The 17,445-nt window shown below is 36.5% G+C and overlaps 1 pseudogene; it reads left to right on the top strand.

Annotated features, from left to right (window-relative positions):
- Nucleotides 1–204: 204 nt before the first annotated feature.
- LOC100619175 (heterogeneous nuclear ribonucleoprotein D-like) lies at nucleotides 205–15,792 on the top strand (annotated as a pseudogene).
- The last annotated feature ends 1,653 nt before the right edge of the window (nucleotides 15,793–17,445 follow it).

Genomic DNA, 17,445 nt, shown 5'->3' with positions numbered 1-17,445 from the left:
GCAAACTTTCCTAATCATATTGTCTTTGCAGTTCAATGAATGGGAAAGATTTGTAATTGAGGCTACCTACTGACTTATCTCTAAAATCCTCCTCCCACTCAGTCCCTATGAGATATATGGGTAGAGTCCCATGGTTCATCTAGGACTGTGATGGCAAACCTATGACACATGTCAGCACTGACACACATAGCCATTTTTGATGACATGCAATTGCCTGAAGGCTCAGGGCCCTGGAGCTGCCCCACAGCCATGGCCATGGCCATGCCCTGGTCTGGCCTGGCTGGGGAAGGCTATTACACATGCTGGTATGTGCAAACCGCACCAGGAGATTGGGGTGTGTGTGGCTCCCGTGGGGGTGGGGAGGAGGAGCATGTGCTCAGAAGGAGTACACGTGGCAGGCAGGCTATTTTAAAGCTGTACCCCCAAGCCAGCTGGCTGAGGAGGGGCAGGGTGGGGCAGGGCCAGAAGAAAACTGGGTGGGGCTCTTCCTCACAAGCAACAAAGGAGTACCTGGAACTGATTTCCAGACACTTTAAGCACCCTGAAAAATATAGCAATGACTTTGCTCACAATTTTTTCCCTTTGCATACTTTTCTCAGCATTAAGTAATATCAAAACCAACAAAAGAAACAGATTGACAGATGAAGTTAGTAGTGCTTGTTTGGGCTTGAAGTGTACAAAATAACAACCTTCAATTGAAGATTTAGCCAATGAAATTCAGCAACAAAAAAGTCACCAATAGGCAGGTTAGTTAAGGAATCCTTCCTCCCCCTCACTTATCTTAGTTAAATAATATCAAGACCAACCCAAGATCACCCCACTCAAGTTAAGTAATATGAAGACCAACAAAAGAAACTGACAGATGAACAAAGAAGTCAATAAGCAGGTAAGTTAATTAGTATTTTGTTTATTAAATAGTTATATATTACAATTTCTGTTATTTAAACTCTAAATATCATGAAATTATGGTTTTTTTCTTGAAGTGACACACCACCTGAGTTATGCTCGTTTTTGTTTGTTTGTTTGTTTTGTTTTTTTTTTTGCAAATTTTGAAACACCAAGTTCAAAAGGTTGCCCATCGCTGATCTAGGACCTAAATTAGGGTATATGTTCTGGTATAGGCTCAAGCCATCTCCTCATGCTTGCCCATGAAACTGAAGGGCTGGGTAGTCCTATAGTTGACTGCTCACAAGTAATAAATTGCCTGATTTGTGATCTTTTTAGCATTTGTATTCCTTTTTTAATACTTTGCCCATAATCATTTTACAATAACCAAACACAAAATATATGGAAAATAAATACAAAAGTTATTGGCATCTGGGGGTATTAGGAAAGACCACATTAGAAGGTGGGTAGGATTTGAGATGAACTTTGAAGAATATGAATTCTGAAACAGAGAGATAAAGTAGTACATCCTAGACACAGAGGTCAACCAGTGGAGAGGCACAGAGATGTGAGATGAAATATTTATTATGTGTAGAAAAATAGCAATTAGGACAGTGAATTTGGATCACAAGAGAGGCAGCTAGGAGGTTTAGTGGACAGATTTCTGGGCATGGAGTCAGGGACACTCTAGGTTTCATTCTAGCCTCAGACATTTACTAGTTGTATGTCCCTTAGAAAACCATTTAACCTCTTATATGCCTCAGTTTTCCCATCTATAAAACTAGGTTAATAAAAGCACCCATCTTCACAAAGTTGTTGTAAGTATCAAATGAGGGTATTTTAAAATCTTTATTTTAATTTTAGTTTTCATTTCCAAATTCTTTCCCTCCTATAATCCCTATCCAGCCCTTGAGAAAGCAAGAAATATGATACTTATTATAATATGAGAACATGAAGAATATATTTCCACATCTACCAGGAAGGAAGGAAGGAAGGAAGGTGGCAGGAAGGAAGGAAGGAAGGAAGGAAGGAAGGAAGGAAGGAAGGAAGGAAAGAAGGAAGGAAGGAAGGAACGGAAATAGAAAAAGTATCATTCAGAGCTAATCATTTCTCTCTTTAGAGGTAGACAGCATTTTCATCATGTTTGTTATTTATTGTTCAGTCATGTCTTCATAACTCCATTTGGGATTTTCTTGGCACAGATACTTGAATGATTTTTCCTTTCCTTCTTCATTTAATAATGAGTCTTTAGAACTGCTGTGGATAGTAATATTTATCAGAATGCATTTTTCACAATTGATTATCATTACAAATACTGCTCTTAATGTGAACAGTGTTCCAGTTCTGATCACTTCAGTATGCATGAGGTTTTTTTCAGGTTTTCCTGAAACCATCATGATGATCATTTTTTATAACATGCTAATATACATCACAAACATATATTACAACTTGTTCAGTCATTCCCCAAATGATGGGCATCCCCTCATTTTCCAGTTCTTTACCTTCACAGCGACATAGGAAGATCCATACTTTTAAAATACCACTTTGGAAGCTGTGCAGATGAGAGAATGGAGAAGGAAGAGACTTCAGGAAAGAAGACCAGTTCAGAGGTTATTACAATAGTACATCCTTGAGGGTGGTGGCTATTTGAGTGAGAAGAAGGCAAGAGATGTCTAGGATATTGTGGAAGCAGAATTGATGTCTCGGTAACTTGTGATTCCTCAGCTGGTATTCCAGGGTCTTCACAGATGGGCATAAAATCTTCCCTTTAAGCTTTGTAGTTCACTACTGTATCACTTGAAACATGTTCTCAACCAAATTGGTTTGCCTGCTATCTTCTAAATATGCTTTGGGCAATGAGATGTCTTATAACAAAGTGAATATAATATCAGACTGGGAGTCAAAAAGACTTATAGGAGACATTAACTAGACATTAACTAGGACTCTGACAAGTCACTTAACATTTCTTAGTCTTTGTTTCCCCAACTGTAAACTGGAGCTAATAATAGTATTTTTCTCACAGGGTAGTGGTGAAGATCAAATAAGACACTTGTTATTATTATTATTCTCTCTAATGTCACAACATTTCTCCAATCTCAATTACTCTTTTCAGATGTCTAAATAATTCCATCATTGAAAGCCCACCCAACATCCATATTCACTATGATTTCTCCATCCAAGTAGATATACTCTTGTTTAATTGCTTCTTCCTCATTCTGTATCATTCAAAGAAGAATTGAGCTTTTTTTTTTTTGTCAGTCTGATTATCAGAATTCAATTAATAGGAGGAAGTCACTACTTTTTAAAAGTAGATTTGGAGGAAGGGATTTAAAAAAGACAAAAATCATTATTAATGTCAATATTACCACATATTTAGAGATAGAAGGGATGCTGGAAGTAATAGAGTGAAATAGAAAAATAAACTGAGGAAAAACTATTACTTGTTGAAATAGAAAAGGTAAAGGTAAACTGAAGGGAACTGATTCTGTTTCTTGTAATGACTGTTGTTCTCTGGCTTTGACTAGAGAGGGCTGCTACAAGAACCTGAAGCTGCTTATTTGTAATGGAGGTAGAAATGAGAAATGCTGAGGGATGCCACACAGGGATAGTGCCACACAGGGATGCTGGTTCACAGGGGACACTGCTCTGAGGTTTACTCTGGGGTTTGCCTACTGATCCCTACTGATGGCTGATGGATCAATCTATTTCCTAACCTCCTTCCTCCCTCACTCCCTCCCTTAACCAACCCTCTCCTTTTTGCCTCCCTCACCTCCCAGTCTTATTATTATCATTATTATTATGATAGGATGGGAAACTGAGGTAAGAGTGATGAGGATTTCCATAATCTAAATGAAGGATTGAGAAAGTAGTCTAGTCACAAACTGTGACTCTTAGACAGTTAGGGAGATGGAGGACAACAGCCTTTTAAATCTTCTTTCTTCTTTCTCACAAAATCATCAAGGTCTCTCAGCTCAACCCCAGAAAGAAATGAGGTTCAAAGACTTTCAGTTTCTCCAGGCCAGCTCAATTCTCAAATAAACCACCAATTCAAAAGCCAAGTTTCTTTTTCTTATCAGCTTCAACTACCCAGAGTCAGAGAGACAGAGACAAAGTCCAAAAGCCAAGTTTCTCTTCTTAGTGTGGCCATCAAACCCCCAATTGCCACTCCTGGGAACATTCCATTGGAACCTTCTTTCGATTAACAACTAGAGCTAGGTCTCCAGCCTTGGTCCTTGCATCTTGGCCTACAAGTCCTGCAAAACCTCTCTCTTTTCATGTCTCTATCACAATCCCCTCTTTTATTAGCAAAAAAAAAATGCAACTTGCATTTTTTCCATGATACTTACCTTATTAATAACAATTCTATCTTAACTCTTTGCTATCTGAAATATACTCTTACCACCCCCCCACTAAAATAACAAACTCCTAAACTCATCTTAGCTATTCTATCTATCTAAATGCTAAGCTAAGAATGGGTTATAGGAAAATGGTTTAGGTAGGGGAATTACATGACATAGTTTCACATCACAACAAATCAAGTAACAACATTCACTCAACAATGTCAATAACATATTGAACAAGCAAATTTCTTATCCTTATGTCTATATAGTCACTAAGAAAAATTTCCCAACACTAACAAATGCTAAACTTCAATTATGGTACAATCCAGCTTCTATACTCCAGAACTTCTACATCTGTACTTTCTTAAGCCTTAAACAAATTCACTAGGCTATTTAGATGATTAATAACTTACTCTAAAAGTTAGCATGTTAGTTAATTTAGTAAATACATGTGTGCATACAAATTTACATATATACATCCTTCTAAATTTCTGTGCAAACTCATGCAGAAAAGAAAATTTTGTCTGGTTAAATTTTCCATAGAAATTTAACGTCAGTGTGTCTTGTTGTCATGCATGTTGTATACTTACTCAATCCATGAATATCTTAATTTTCTATGTAGGATGTGCATGCAAATATATATGTGATGTTCACTTGTACGATGAATCCTTACACATCCTCATGATCCAGAGTTCCAAAAAACAAAGTTCCAAAGTCCTTCCATGTCCAATCATGTTGCTTGTAGAAATTCTCTTCCTTTCCACTTTGGTCCTTCGTCTGGTCTGCATGCCATTTGCCATTGTCCAGACTTGATTGAAGACTTGTGTTCTTCAAATCAGTATCCGCTGCAATAATCAGGAACTCGGGAACACACAAACAATGCATGTGTGTGAGATTTACACGTGTGTGTGCAAGTAAGAGTGAAAAGTTACTTTTGCATGGAAGTGAGTTGAAATCTTTATGCATGCAGAATTTATCAATATTCTGAGTGTGCAATTAAAATAACCTGTGATTTTCTTCATGCATGGGAGGTAAGCTTTTGCATGTGTACCTCTTCGTGCAAGCAAGTCAGCTCAAACTTGTGTTTTTCTTCTTGCATGGGTGTATGCATTATGCCTAAGAGTATAGTTTTCAATTTCCCTTTTTTTTTTCATCAAGGAGGTCTATCATATGGTTACTGTATGTAGTTTTTGAATAGTTGTTGTATGTATTACTTGGAGATAGTTCTTTTTTATTTGTTTCTATGTCAGGCAGAGACTATTTTATATGTAACATTGAGGCTTTGTTTCTTTGTGGCTGCTACTTTTTCAAATGCAAGGTTTTCCTTTTGTATTACTGTGTTAATGGCTGTATATCTTCAGGGACTGTACTATCCTTTCATTATTTTAACTTGTATAGGGCTCTCTCTTTTGAATTCTAGTGGCTAGTATTCTCCAGTGCTTTCCTTTGTTCTCAGTAGGCTTACATTCACCAGGCTTGATATTGCTTTCTTCTTGGGCTATTCACGTTGTAATTCATGACTAGGACTTTTTTCTCAGATGTCATCAGTATATGTATTGTCACTGATGACATGATCACATTGTTATGTCTAGTGAGATATCTGAAACAATGAAATAATATCTTCCTGGTATACCCTGTCTCCCTTCCTTCCCCTGGTATAGACTGTTTTAGGATGAAGGTTGAGAGATATGAATAACCTTTTTTTTTCAGTTCTCAACTATATTTTGCTGTTAAAGTCATGTTACAACAGATTCAACCAATGTGAATCCATGCTTCTCTAACACTCTAGATTTTTGTGCTTGTCCTAGTTATGAAGTTGGAATTTTGCTACAAGTTTAAGAATGTTCTTGCTGTTGAATTACTTGTTCTTCTTTTACTGGAATAACTTATTTCCTCTTCCCACAAGTCCTGCAAAACCTCTCTCTCTTCATGTCTCTATCACAAGAGTCAAGCCCTCTCACTTCATAAATGTGAAAAACGAGGTTCAGAAGGTTAAGTGATTTTCCTGGTATCATCAGGTAATAAGTGTCTGAAGTAGGACTTGAACCCAGATCTTCCTGACTCCAAATTTAGCACCATATCTTATACTGCATCTCATTATTTTGTGTTCCTAGTCCCAAATCATTTCTTAATTGAAACTAAAGATTATTTAATATTGATGTTCAACAAACAGTTATTGTAATGATTCAAGTCAGTAAACAGGTGTAGAAATGCTAGAAAATCAGTCTCAGTGAAGAAAACACATCATTTCTTGGCTTTGTGCATTTTATATATCCACCAGCATTAAAAACCACAACATTATGTAGAATATCACATTCCACTGAAAAAAAGCACCATGAGTCTTTCTGATCTATTATTTGGCTCTCTCATAGTCCTGTATCACTGATATCTTTCCATCTGCCAGAGATAGACGAAAGCCATATAAACATTCTCCCCAAGAAAGCATCCAAAGATTTATGGGTGGATAGTGTCTGCCAGTATACATCACTAGGTAACTTCAATTGCAGCAAAAATTCTGTAAGGCAAGATCTAAGTTGAATGGTTTTAAGTTGGATCAAATCTATAAAATACCTCCCATATGCTTGTAATAGCACTAAACAATGCCTTACAGCATCTTTTCTTTGAACTTTGAGGCTTCATTTTGGGCCATGATTATTTTATCCCCATATACTTTCCTTCCTTCACCTCCCCTAAACCCCCTCCCATATATGACTCACAATTCAGCTGGGTTTAATATGTGCCATCGATCAAGACCCATTTCTTTATTATTAGTATTTGCACTAGGGTGATCTTTTAGAGTCCACTTTCCCAGTCATAGCCTCATGTGATCAAGTGGTTGGTTTTTCTCCTGTGTTTCTTTCCCCACAGGTCTTCCTCTGGATGTGGATAGCGTTCTTTCTCATTTGTCCCTCCAAATAGTTGCATTGCTACTAGTAGAGAAGTCCATTACATTTGATTGTACCACAGTGCATCAGTCTCTGTATACCATGTTCTCCTTGTTCTGCTCCTTTCACTCTGCATCAGTTCCTCGAGGTTGTTCCAGTTCACAAGGAATACCTCCAGTTTATTATTCCTTTGAGCACAATAGTATTCCATCATCAACAGATACCACAATTTGTTCAGTCATTCCCCAATTGGAGGGCATCTCCTCATTTTCCAATTTTTTGGCACCACAAACTGCGCGGCTATGAATATTCTTATACAAGTCTCTTCCCTTATTATCTCTTTGGGGTCCAAGCCCAGCAGTGCTATGGCCGGCTCAAAGGGCAGACAGTCTTTTAGCACCCTTTGGGCATAGTTCCAAATTGCCTTCCAGAATGTTTGGATCAGTTCACAACTCCATCAGCAATGCATTAATGTCCCTACTTTGCCACATCCCCTCCAACATTCATTTCTTTGCTTTGCTGTCATATTGGCCAATCTGCTAGGTATGAGGTGATACCTCAGAGTTGTTTTGATTTGCATTTCTCTGACTATAAGAGATTTAGAACATTTTTTCGTGTTCTTATTAATAGTTTTCATTTCTTTGTCTGAAAATTGCTTATTCATGTTCCTTGCCCATTTATCACCTGGGGAATGGCTTGATTTTTTGTACAATTTATTTAGTCCCTTATAAATTTGAGTGATTAGACCTTTGTCAGAGTTTTTTTTTTTTAAATAAAGATTGTTTCCCAATTTTTTGCTTCCCTTCTAATTTGGAAATTTGGACTGCATTTGTTTTGTTTGTACAAAAACTTTTTAAGTTAACGTAATCAAAATCATCTATTTTGCATTATGTAATTTTTTGTAACTCTTGCTTGGTCTTAAAATCTTTCCTTTCCCAAGTATCTGACAAGTATACTATTCTGTGTTCACCTAATTTACTTATTGTTTCCTTCTTTATGTTTAAGTCACTCACCCATTCTGAGTTTATCTTGTTATAGGGTGTGAGATGTTGATCTAAACATAATTTCTCCCATACTGTTTTCCAATTTTCCCAGCAATTTTTGTCAAATAGTGAATTTTTATCCCAAAAATAGGGATCTTTGGGTTTATCATAGACTGTCTTAGTGAGGTCACTTACTCCAAGTCTATTCCACTGATCCTCCCTTCTGTCTCTTAGCCAGTACCATATGGTCTTGATCAGATCTCTGCTTTATAGTATAGTTTAAGATCTAGTACTGCTACGCCACCTTTCTTCACATTTTTTTCCATTATTTCCCTTGATTTTCTTGATTTTTTGTTCTTCCACATGAACTTTGTTATTGTTTTTCTAATTCTACAAAAAAGTTTTTTTGGTAGTTTGATGGGTATGGCCCCAGATAAGTAAATTGGTTTGGGTAGGATTGTCATTTTTATTATGTTAGCTCATCCTACCCATGAGCAATTAATGTTTTCCTGATTATTTGGATATAATTTTAATTGTGTGGAGAGTGTTTTGTAGTTGTGGTTATATAGTTGGCAGATAGAGTCCTAAGTATTTTATACTGTTTGTGGTGATTTTAAAATTAATTTCTTTTTCTAATTCTTGCTGCTGGGATGAGTTGGAAGTATATAGAAATGCTGATGATTATGTGGGTTTATTTTGTAGCCTGCAGCTTTGCTAAGTTGTTGATTACTTCCACTAGCTTTTTAGTTGATTTTCTAGGATTCCTTAAGTAGACTATCATGTCATCTGCAAAGACTGATAGCTTGGTCTCCTCATTGCCTATTTTAATACCTTCAATTTCTTTTTCTTCTCTATTTGCTATTGCTAGTGTTTCTAGTACAATGTTAAATAATAAAGGTGATAATGGGCATCCTTGTTTCACTCCTTATCTTATTTGGAATGCCTCTAATTTATCCCTATTGCAGACAATGCTTACTGATGGCTTTAGATTTATACTGTTTATTATGTTTTAGAAAAGGACCATTTATTCCTATATTTTCTAGTGTTTTCAATAGGAATGAGTGTTGTATTTTGTCAAAGACTTTTTTTGCATCTATTGAGATAATCATTTGATTTTTGTTGGTTTGCTTGTTGATATGGTCAATTATGTGAATGGTTTTCCTAATATTGAACCATCCTTGCATTCCTGGTATAAATCCCACCTGATCATAGTGAATAACCCTCGTGATCACTTGCTGGAATCTTTTGGCTAGTATTCTATTTAAGATTTTTGCATCTACGTTCATTAAGGACATTGGTCTATAGTTTCCTTTCTCTGTTTTTTATCTATTTGGCTTTGAAATCAGTACCGCATTTGTGTCATAAAAGGAATTTGGTAGAACTCCTTCTTTGCTTATTATGTCAAATAGTTTGTATATTATTAGGATTAGGTGTTCTTTGAATTTTTGATAGAATTCACTTGTGAATCCATCAGACCCTGGGGATTTTTTCTTAGGGAGTTCTTTGATGGCTTGTTCAATTTCTTGTTCTGATATGGGGTTATTTAAGTATTCTATTTTTTCTTCTGCTAATCTAGACAATTTATATTTTTGTAAATATTCACCCATATCACTTAGCTTGCCATATTTATTGTCATATAATTGGGCAAAATAGTTTGAAATGATTGCCTTAATTTCCTTTTCATTCAAGGTGAGGTCTCCCTTTTTATCTTAGATACTGTCAATTTGTTTTTCTTTTCCTTTTTTTGTATTAGATTGACCAGTACTTTGTCTGTTTTATTTGTTTATTCAAAGTACCAGATTCTAGTCTTGTTTATTAATTCAATAGTTCTTTTACTTTTGATTTTATTAATTTTTCCTTTAATTTTTAGGATCTCTAATTTAGTTTTCATCTGGGGATTTTGAATTTGTTCACTTTCTAATTTTTTAATTTGCATGCCCAATTCATTGACCTCTGCCCTCTCTAATTTATTAATATATGAACTCAAGGATATAAATTGTCCCCTGAGTACTGCTTTAGCTGCATCCCATAGATTTTGGAAGGATATCTCTTCATTTTCATTTTCTTCAATGAAATTATTAATTGTTTCTCTGATTTGTTCTTTAACCAACAGATTTTGGAGAATCATATTATTTAATTTCCAATTAATTTTTGTCTCTCCACATACCCTTACTAATTATTATTTTCATTGCATTGTGATATGAGAAGGTTGCATTCATTATTTCTGCTCTTTTGCACTTGTTTGCAATGTTTTTATCTGTTGATGCCTAATAGATTTTGTGCCATCCACTTACTTTTACCCTATGCATATCTACCTTCCTCATGTGTGTTTCTTATAGACAACATATGGTAAGATTTTGGTTTCTAATCCAAGCTGCTGTTTGCTTTCACTTTACAGGTGAGTTCATCCTGTTCACATTCAAAGTTATGATTATTACCTGTGTATTTCCCAACATTTTCATTTTCTCTCCTTGTCCTGCTCTTTCCTCTTTCATTATTTCCTTCTACACCAGTATTCTGTTTTTAATCAGTCCCCCTAATTCCCACCCTTATTTTACTTTCCTTTCTACCCCCTTCCTTATTAATCCTCTCTTAATTTCCTTTTGGGGTCTTTTTAAGCTACTACACCCACTCTCCCTCTTTGAATTACTTCCCTCCCAACCTCCCTTTCTGCCCCCTCCGTTTTTTCCCCTTTTGTTTTTTTTAAAGTCTATTAAATTATCTTCCGCCTCTTTCCCTCCCCCCTTATTATTTCCTCCCCATTCCCCCTGCCTTAGTTTGTCCCTCTCAGCTTCCCTATAGGGTAAGATAGAGTTCAATACCCCAATGGATCTAGATACTCTTTCCTCTCAGAATTGATTCCATTAAGAATAAAGTTTGAGTATTACCTTGTAGCATTCCCTTCCTCTCCTTCTTATTGTTGTATTCTTCCCCTCCCTCTCCCATGTGCCTTTTTGGGTAGTATAGGTTATCCTAATTTTCTTATTCCTTCAAATTTCTCTTGATACCATTCCCCCCCCTTCTTCTTTTTTTAATATATGATTTTAAATCACTTAGTACCCCAATCTCTACCCATGGATAATTCTAACCACTATAATAGTAAATACAATTTTTGACAGTTGCAAATAACATTTTTCCATATAGGAATATAAACAATTAGGTCTTATTTGAGGCCATAAGAGAACAACAGTAAAAAAAAAATAAGACCCTTCTCTTTCTTATTTACCTTTTCATGTTTCTCTTGGTTTTTGGATTTTGATGTCAAATTTTCTGTTTAGTTCTGGTCTTTTATTTACAAATATTTGAAAGTCTTCTATTTTGTTGAATGCTCATACTTTCCCTGGGAAGTATATAGTCAGTTTTTATGCTTATTTGATCCTTGATTGAAGACCCAATTCTCTTGCCTTCCTGAATATTGTATTCCAAGCTTTGTGGTCATTTAGCATGGAGGCTGCCAGATCCTGTGTAATCCTGATTGGTGCTCCTTGATATCTGAATTGTTTCTTTCTGGCTTCTTGTAACATTTCCTCTTAGCTTGGAAGTTCTTGAATTTGACAATTACATTCCTGGGGGTTGTCTTTTGAGGATTTAGTGTGGCGGATGATCTATGGACTCTTTCACTGTCTATTTTGCCCTCTTTTTGCAGAACCTCAGGGCAGTTTTCTTGGATAATTTCTTGTAGTATGATGCCAAGGTTTCTTTATGTTTCCAGGTTTTCAGGTAGGCCTATGATTCTCAAATTTTCTCTCTAAATTCTATTTTCAAGGTCAACCACCCTCTCAGTGAGATATTTTGTGTCATCTATGGACTCTTTCACTGTCTATTTTGCCCTCTTTTTGCAGAACCTCAGGGCAGTTTTCTTGGATACTTTCTTGTAGTATGATGCCAAGGTTTCTTTATGTTTCCAGGTTTTCAGGTAGGCCTATGATTCTCAAATTTTCTCTCTAAATTCTATTTTCAAGGTCAACCACCCTCTCAGTGAGATATTTTGTGTGTTTTCTAATCTGTGATTTTTTTGGCTTTGCTTTATTAATTCTTGCTGTCTTGTGAGATCATTGGCTTCTACTTGAGCAATTCTAGTTTTTAATGACTAGTTTTCAGCTAAGATCTTTTGATTTTCCTTTTCAGTTTGCTCTATCCTGCTTTTCATGGCTCCCAGAAGGTCATTTCTGGTCTTCAATTTTCTTATTATTTCATTTGATTTCTGGGCTTCAATTTCCAAGTGGGAGATCCTGTATTTTAAACTGTTATTTCCTTTTTGGACTATTTCCCACTTTTCTTGCCATATCTCTTCCATTTTTCTGACAATCTCAGATTTAAAGTTTTTAAGAACTTGTGACTTAATTTCCATTTTTTTTTTCGTGAAGTTTTGGGTGTGTTTAATTGTTTGTAATCGTCTGCTGTCTTTTCTTTAGTCTGAGTTTTTTCTATATAAAAATTATCAAGGTTCAACATTTTCTTCTTGTTTTTTTGGTATTTGTCGATTTTAGTTCCTGGGAGTTGGTGGCCATTGCCTTGTTCTTTCCTGGTTAGATGTCTAAGTGAGGAATATAGGTGATCTTTTTATTAGACTCTGGAGAGGTTTTTGCCCTGAGGATATTTTCCCCCAGTCCTCAGCAGTGTCCAGCTGCTCTTAGTGGCAGCTACAGCCCTTAAGAACTTAAAGACTGACTTGCAGAGATCTGGGTGTGGAGTGTAGGCAAGTCTCTGTATTGAGCACTGGAGAGGTTTTTGTCCAGAGGCTATTTTTCAGGTCTCTGTGGCCATTTGCTTGGAGCCTCCCCTTTCTGCCCAAACTCCACACCCCCCCAACTCCATATTTCCTCTGCCTCCTGGGATCCCGAGTCTTGCTATTGTTATGGGCAGGTCTGGCCCCTGAAAACTTAGAGGTTGCCTGGAAGAGGTCTGTAGGGAGGTCTCTCTGTATTGAGCACTGGAGAGGTTTTAGCCCGAGGGCTTTTTACAGCTCTCTGTGGCATTTTTTTGCTATGAACCTCCCTCTCTCCCCAAGCTCTGCAACCCCCTATCTACATGTTTCCTCAACTTTCCAGTGTTCTGAGTCATTTCTCTTAGAGGTAAGTCTGTATTGAACTTGGTCAGCCTCCCTCCTAGAACTTAGTAGTTTGTCCTGTGCTCGCTGGGAATCTGAAAAGGTAGGTGAAGTGGTGAGGAGTTGTGAGCTCTCCCCTTGGTGGGGGAAATTTCACCCCCTTTTAACATGGAAATGCCCTAACTTTGCCTACCTGTTGTGCTGTATCCTGCCATGGAACTCCTTCCCTCGTTTGATTTTGGTTTTGTCTATTTGAGCACTCCGTTTCGATTGGTGGAGAGGAGAAGAGCTCTGCTTTTACTCAGTAGCCATCTTGATCTGGAAGTCTCCCCATATACTTTTCTTAACCAATGCCAAACAGGCACTGAACACACGATGAAATTTGCCATTTGTGTCACTGAGTTGATGCTGTTGAGTTGTTTTTAGTCATTTCTGACTTTTCATGACCTCATTTAGGTTTTTCTTGAAAAGATACTGGAACAGTTTGCCATTTCTTTCTCCAAATAATTTTACAGATGGGAAAACTGGAAGTTAAGTGACTTGTCCAGGGTTACACAACTAGTAAGTATCTGAGGCCAGATTTGAACTCAGAAGGATGAGTCTTCTTGATTCCAAGTTTGATATTCCATCCACTGCACCTAGCTGCCTCACTGGATTTGTACTGTAATTTCAACTGAGCAACAAATGAGAAAAATCTATAAACATGTTCTGTAGCCTTATAAGACCATAGAAATAATAATTCATATTTGTATTCCACTTTGCCATTCATAGAGTATTCTCCTCACAATTACCCAGGCAAGTCAGGGATTTGTGGGTCACACAGTTGGTAAGTAATCATGATTGTATTCATCATCAGATCTTTTGACTCCACAATCAGTGTTTCTTCCACTGTATCATGTTGTATCTGGAGAGCTGATAGAAGAGCAAGAAAAGATGGTTAGTAGAGGCTGCAGGTATCCTTAAATTGTGGGTCAAAGTATATAGGAAAACTAATTTTAGGGGCAGCTAAGTTACTCATTGTATACATTAAAAACAAAACCCTTACCTTCCATCTTAGAATCTGTACTCTGTATTGGTTCCAAGACAGAAGAGCAGTAAGAGCTAGGTAATGGGAGTTAAGTGACTTGCCCAGGATCACATAGCTAGGAAGTGTCTGAGGCCAGATTTGAACCAGGATCTCCCATCTCTATGCTTAGCTTTCAATCCACTGAGCCACCTAGCTTCCCCCAAATAAAATTTTGAATGTGGATTCAGAAGATCTGACTTTCAATCTGAATTTTACACTAGTTCTGTGAATTTAAGCCAGTCTCTAAATCTCCCCCAGCTTCAGTTTCCTCATCTATAAAATGAGGAGAATAATACCTCCTAAATCCCAGGGCTGTTTAAGGATCAAATTAAATAATATATATAAATAGTTTTCCAAATCTTGAAGTGCTATGTAAATGCTAGCTATTATTTATTATTAACACTCAACAAACCAGATGATTCAATTAATCAAGATAAGTCAATCAAAAATCAAAGCAAGGATTAATAAATACATATTGGATCATGTGATTAGACTTGAGCTAGAAGCTTAGGGGTAGAAAAGATGGAATAAAGGTATAAGACTTAGTTTCAGTCCTCAGGGGCTTATTACTTTAGTTTTTTGTTATTGTTTTTTCTATTTCAATTTATTTATTTTTTTGTTACATTTAAATACCCACTTCATTTTACTCCTCATAACTCCTCATAAACTAAATGTAGTTGCATTTTACATCCGGCTCCATACAAGGCATTGCCTCTGTGACTCTTTCTCCCTGCCACCTGCCATTCCTCTCCCCCCCCAACAGCCCTTCTGTCATGGAGGATGTGAATGCGTAGAACAACATAGAGTAGTTTGCTGAAGGATCCAAAATCAACGCCAGCAAGAATCAGCAGTTCAATGGTAAAATGTTTATTGGAGGGCTAAGCTGGAATACAAGCAAGAAAGATCTCACTGAATACCTGTCTTGTTTTGGAGAGTTTGTAGATGCACAATTAAAACAAATCCCATCACAGGAAGAAGGAGAGGATGCAGATTTGTGCTTTCAAAGATGCTGCCAGTGTCAATAAGGTTCTGGAACATAAGGAACTTAAAGAACACAAGTTAGATGGCAAGTTGATATACCCCAAAAGAGCTAAAGCTTTAAAGGGAAAGGAGCCCCCCCCCAAAAAAAGTATTTGTTAGCAGACTGAGCTCAGATACCTCCAAAGAACAAATCAAAGAATATTTTGGAGATATTGAGAATATTGAACTTCCTATGGACACAAAAACAAATGAAAGAAGAAGATTCTGTTTTATCACGTATACACATGAAGAACTAGTAAAGAAATTATTAGAAAACAGATATCATCAGATTGGTTCTGGATTGCCTAGGATTGCCTAGCTGAAAGAGGTATACAGGCAGTAACAGCACCAACACAGTGTTGGTCATGGCCAAAGTCAGGGCCAAAACTGGAACCAGGGATTTAATAACTATTATGATCAAGGATATGGAAATTACAGTAGTGCTGATGGTGGCAATCAAAACTATAGTGACTGTGGTGGATATGATTATACTGGGTATAACTATGGGAACTATGGATATGGACAGGGGTATGCAGACTATAGTGGTCAATAAAGCACATAAGGCAAAGCATCCACAGGGAGTGGTAATCAGCAAAACAATTACCGACCATATTAAAGGAGGAGATGGAGAAAACAGGTGCAAATGCTACAGCAATCTTATCTTGCAGGATGACGACAATGAATGGAGGGTGGTCTTCTGTTGATCTGAGATGACTATTTTGTAAAAGACTTGTAATTATTGTTAAATTTAATTTAGGTTGGACTTAATATTTAATTTGTGGTTGCCAGAGATTTAATTTCTAAATCCCAAAATAAATTACTAAAATAGAATGTAATTTATGGTAGTTTATTTACAATAGAAAGAAGATATTAAAGAATGAGCTGGGCATTGAAACATGAGAAGGATTTATAAAGGGATATAGAAACAGACATTTTTGTATTGGGAGGAGAATAAGTAAAGGCTAGCATTGTCTTTACATGATCACAGGAACATGGGTTCATCTTGGGAAATGGGGAAAGAGATAAGATTGGAAAAGCAGGGTAAGGATGTATTTTCATTTGACTGGGTGATAGGAAGCCATTATTGCTTCTTGAGTGGAGGTTGTGGTTTGTGACAGTGAAAATAATGTTTTAGGAAAGTTTTGAGAAAACTAAAACTAAATTTATTGAAGTAAGGTTTTAGGAAACCAGCTTGGCAATTACATATATATATATATTAGACTATGGATATAATAGAAGTAGAAAAAATTGATTAAAGTAGTTCAAGTAAAATAATTAAAGGCTGAAGTAAATCAATTCTGAAGTGAAGAGACACAGATTATTGACTATGAAAACCAAGAGAAGGCAAATTGGAGAAACATCTTGAAGGAAAAGACCAGTACTTTTTGACAATAGTTATAGAAAGTTAAGAAAGAATGTTATCACTAATACAGAGATGAAAAGAGAAAAAAATTGGGGAAGGGAGTGGAAAAATGAAAGGAAAGATTTATCTCCAGACTTATATAGTTGAGGATTCAGATGTTTCAAAGAAGATTAATATGGTATTGGAGCATTGGGTTAGGTCTGGAGATATATGCTGTACATTGGAAGTTATCTATATAAAAGATAGTAATTATAGTCATAAGACTTGATGGAGTATGTGTACAGAGGTGAACAAGGAGTCAAAAATAGTCTTGAAGAATAGCCTCTGTCTGAGGCCAGGAAAAATAATAAATGTAAGCAAATGAGTCAAAAGAATGGCCAAAAGAATAAGGAAAACTCTAAGCATAATGGAAGAAAATGTTATTTTGATGAATGCTAATCATGCCAAATTGAAGAAGTTAGAGCCACAGAGTAGGAGAGAGATCAATCAATTCCCAATCAGGAAAAAAGGAAAGAAAATAATTGAATTAATACTTTGTGAAATAAAATTCATAACCCACTCAAAGTGAATCAGTCTTTTTTGGGTGAAAACAACCAAGTGGAAAGTTAGGTAAAATGACAGAGAGGTGACAAATGAAACTATTTCTTGACATTAAATGTAACATACCTCATTTTAAGTGCTTTTTCCCCACAAAACATAATTTAAACCCCAAGGTTACTATGACTCAAGCTCTAAAGTCTGGGGAGTCCATCACTTGTTTTTATAACTGAAAAGAACAAATGAAACAGATCAAAACCCCAAGTCCATTTCTCAGGGCTAGAGGGCATAAAGGGGAGGAGGCAGGTAGCCCTT

The sequence above is a fragment of the Monodelphis domestica genome, chromosome 1 (genome assembly GCF_027887165.1).
Source record: "Monodelphis domestica isolate mMonDom1 chromosome 1, mMonDom1.pri, whole genome shotgun sequence".
In the NCBI taxonomy this organism is placed as follows: Eukaryota; Metazoa; Chordata; class Mammalia; order Didelphimorphia; family Didelphidae; genus Monodelphis; species Monodelphis domestica.
Note: the sequence above shows the minus strand (reverse complement) of the source record. Positions and strands in the feature narration are given on the sequence as shown.